The sequence below is a fragment of the Hypomesus nipponensis genome, chromosome 5 (assembly GCF_054491055.1).
Source record: "Hypomesus nipponensis isolate SF chromosome 5, ASM5449105v1, whole genome shotgun sequence".
Classification (NCBI taxonomy): domain Eukaryota; kingdom Metazoa; phylum Chordata; class Actinopteri; order Osmeriformes; family Osmeridae; genus Hypomesus; species Hypomesus nipponensis.
In genome coordinates, this window is record NC_140365.1 from 15702501 (window position 1) to 15705000 (window position 2500).

A 2500-nucleotide genomic window follows, 5' to 3' on the forward strand; every position below is an offset into this window, starting at 1 on the left:
GAGCAAAAGAGCATACAGCACCTGGTATTCCCAGGCGGTCTCCCATCCAAGTACTAACCAGGCCCGACCCTGCTTAGCTTCCGAGATCAGACGAGATCGGGCGTTGCCAGGCTGGTATGGCCGTACGAAATAAGTTGACAACCATAGGCTACTTATCCATATACAGATTTAGCAATTGACAATGCAAGGTAGTCTCTCTCTCTCTCTCTCTCGTGTCAAAATGAAAACAGCTTCCAGCCCCTTTCATGAAGGACTACTTGTGCATATTGCAAGATGTCAGTTTCTAAGTGAATGAGCAAAAGAGCATACAGCACCTGGTATTCCCAGGCGGTCTCCCATCCAAGTACTAAGCAGGCCCGACCCTGCTTAGCTTCCGAGATCAGACGAGATCGGGCGTTGCCAGGCTGGTATGGCCGTACGAAATAAGTTGACAACCATAGGCTACTTATCCATATACAGATTTAGCAATTGACAATGCAAGGTAGTCTCTCTCTCTCTCTCTCTCTCTCGTGTCAAAATGAAAACAGCTTCCAGCCCCTTTCATGAAGGACTACTTGTGCATATTGCAAGATGTCAGTTTCTAAGTGAATGAGCAAAAGAGCATACAGCACCTGGTATTCCCAGGCGGTCTCCCATCCAAGTACTAACCAGGCCCGACCCTGCTTAGCTTCCGAGATCAGACGAGATCGGGCGTTGCCAGGCTGGTATGGCCGTACTAAATAAGTTGACAACCATAGGCTACTTATCCATATACAGATTTAGCAATTGACAATGCAAGGTAGTCTCTCTCTCTCTCTCTCTCTCTCTCTCGTGTCAAAATGAAAACAGCTTCCAGCCCCTTTCATGAAGGACTACTTGTGCATATTGCAAGATGTCAGTTTCTAAGTGAATGAGCAAAAGAGCATACAGCACCTGGTATTCCCAGGCGGTCTCCCATCCAAGTACTAACCAGGCCCGACCCTGCTTAGCTTCCGAGATCAGACGAGATCGGGCGTTGCCAGGCTGGTATGGCCGTACGAAATAAGTTGACAACCATAGGCTACTTATCCATATACAGATTTAGCAATTGACAATGCAAGGTAGTCTCTCTCTCTCTCTCTCTCTCGTGTCAAAATGAAAACAGCTTCCAGCCCCTTTCATGAAGGACTACTTGTGCATATTGCAAGATGTCAGTTTCTAAGTGAATGAGCAAAAGAGCATACAGCACCTGGTATTCCCAGGCGGTCTCCCATCCAAGTACTAACCAGGCCCGACCCTGCTTAGCTTCCGAGATCAGACGAGATCGGGCGTTGCCAGGCTGGTATGGCCGTACGAAATAAGTTGACAACCATAGGCTACTTATCCATATACAGATTTAGCAATTGACAATGCAAGGTGGTCTCTCTCTCTCTCTCTCGTGTCAAAATGAAAACAGCTTCCAGCCCCTTTCATGAAGGACTACTTGTGCATATTGCAAGATTTCAGTTTCTAAGTGAATGAGCAAAAGAGCATACAGCACCTGGTATTCCCAGGCGGTCTCCCATCCAAGTACTAACCAGGCCCGACCCTGCTTAGCTTCCGAGATCAGACGAGATCAGGCGTTGCCAGGCTGGTATGGCCGTACGAAATAAGTTGACAACCATAGGCTACTTATCCATATACAGATTTAGCAATTGACAATGCAAGGGAGTCTCTCTCTCTCTCTCTCTCTCTCTCTCTCTCTCGTGTCAAAATGAAAACAGCTTCCAGCCCCTTTCATGAAGGACTACTTGTGCATATTGCAAGATGTCAGTTTCTAAGTGAATGAGCAAAAGAGCATACAGCACCTGGTATTCCCAGGCGGTCTCCCATCCAAGTACTAACCAGGCCCGACCCTGCTTAGCTTCCGAGATCAGACGTGATCGGGCGTTGCCAGGCTGGTATGGCCGTACGAAATAAGTTGACAACCATAGGCTACTTATCCATATACAGATTTAGCAATTCACAATGCAAGGTGGTCTCTCTCTCTCTCTCTCTCTCTCTCTCTCTCTCTCTCGTGTCAAAATGAAAACAGTTTCCAGCCCCTTTCATGAAGGACTACTTGTGCATATTGCAAGATGTCAGTTTCTAAGTGAATGAGCAAAAGAGCATACAGCACCTGGTATTCCCAGGCGGTCTCCCATCCAAGTACTAACCAGGCCCGACCCTGCTTAGCTTCCGAGATCAGACGAGATCGGGCGTTGCCAGGCTGGTATGGCCGTACTAAATAAGTTGACAACCATAGGCTACTTATCCATATACAGATTTAGCAATTGACAATGCAAGGTAGTCTCTCTCTCTCTCTCTCTCGTGTCAAAATGAAAACAGCTTCCAGCCCCTTTCATGAAGGACTACTTGTGCATATTGCAAGATGTCAGTTTCTAAGTGAATGAGCAAAAGAGCATACAGCACCTGGTATTCCCAGGCGGTCTCCCATCCAAGTACTAAGCAGGCCCGACCCTGCTTAGCTTCCGAGATCAGACGAGATCGGGCGTTGCCAGGC

General features: G+C 47.6%; 9 non-coding genes across 9 annotated transcripts in view; all 9 read right to left on the reverse strand.

Moving 5' to 3' along the window:
* Window positions 1-9: 9 nt before the first annotated feature.
* Window positions 10-128, reverse strand: LOC146291258 (5S ribosomal RNA). The gene has a single exon (XR_014756099.1). It is a non-coding gene; the product is annotated as a 5S ribosomal RNA (ribosomal RNA).
* A 174-nt stretch (window positions 129-302) lies between these two features.
* LOC146291259 (5S ribosomal RNA) lies at window positions 303-421 on the reverse strand. The gene has a single exon (XR_014757802.1). It is a non-coding gene; the product is annotated as a 5S ribosomal RNA (ribosomal RNA).
* A 178-nt stretch (window positions 422-599) lies between these two features.
* LOC146291260 (5S ribosomal RNA) lies at window positions 600-718 on the reverse strand. Its single transcript, XR_014757592.1, has one exon. It is a non-coding gene; the product is annotated as a 5S ribosomal RNA (ribosomal RNA).
* A 182-nt stretch (window positions 719-900) lies between these two features.
* LOC146291261 (5S ribosomal RNA) lies at window positions 901-1019 on the reverse strand. The gene has a single exon (XR_014756100.1). It is a non-coding gene; the product is annotated as a 5S ribosomal RNA (ribosomal RNA).
* Window positions 1020-1195: 176 nt separating this feature from the next.
* On the reverse strand, window positions 1196-1314 carry LOC146291262 (5S ribosomal RNA). Its single transcript, XR_014756101.1, has one exon. It is a non-coding gene; the product is annotated as a 5S ribosomal RNA (ribosomal RNA).
* Window positions 1315-1486: 172 nt separating this feature from the next.
* Window positions 1487-1605, reverse strand: LOC146291263 (5S ribosomal RNA). Its single transcript, XR_014757418.1, has one exon. It is a non-coding gene; the product is annotated as a 5S ribosomal RNA (ribosomal RNA).
* A 188-nt stretch (window positions 1606-1793) lies between these two features.
* LOC146291264 (5S ribosomal RNA) lies at window positions 1794-1912 on the reverse strand. Its single transcript, XR_014756968.1, has one exon. It is a non-coding gene; the product is annotated as a 5S ribosomal RNA (ribosomal RNA).
* Window positions 1913-2104: 192 nt separating this feature from the next.
* LOC146291265 (5S ribosomal RNA) lies at window positions 2105-2223 on the reverse strand. Its single transcript, XR_014757593.1, has one exon. It is a non-coding gene; the product is annotated as a 5S ribosomal RNA (ribosomal RNA).
* Window positions 2224-2397: 174 nt separating this feature from the next.
* Window positions 2398-2500, reverse strand: part of LOC146291266 (5S ribosomal RNA) — a 119-nt gene continuing 16 nt past the window's right edge. The window contains exon 1 of the ribosomal RNA XR_014757803.1: window positions 2398-2500. This exon is cut by the window's right edge and continues 16 nt beyond it. This is a non-coding gene — a ribosomal RNA (5S ribosomal RNA).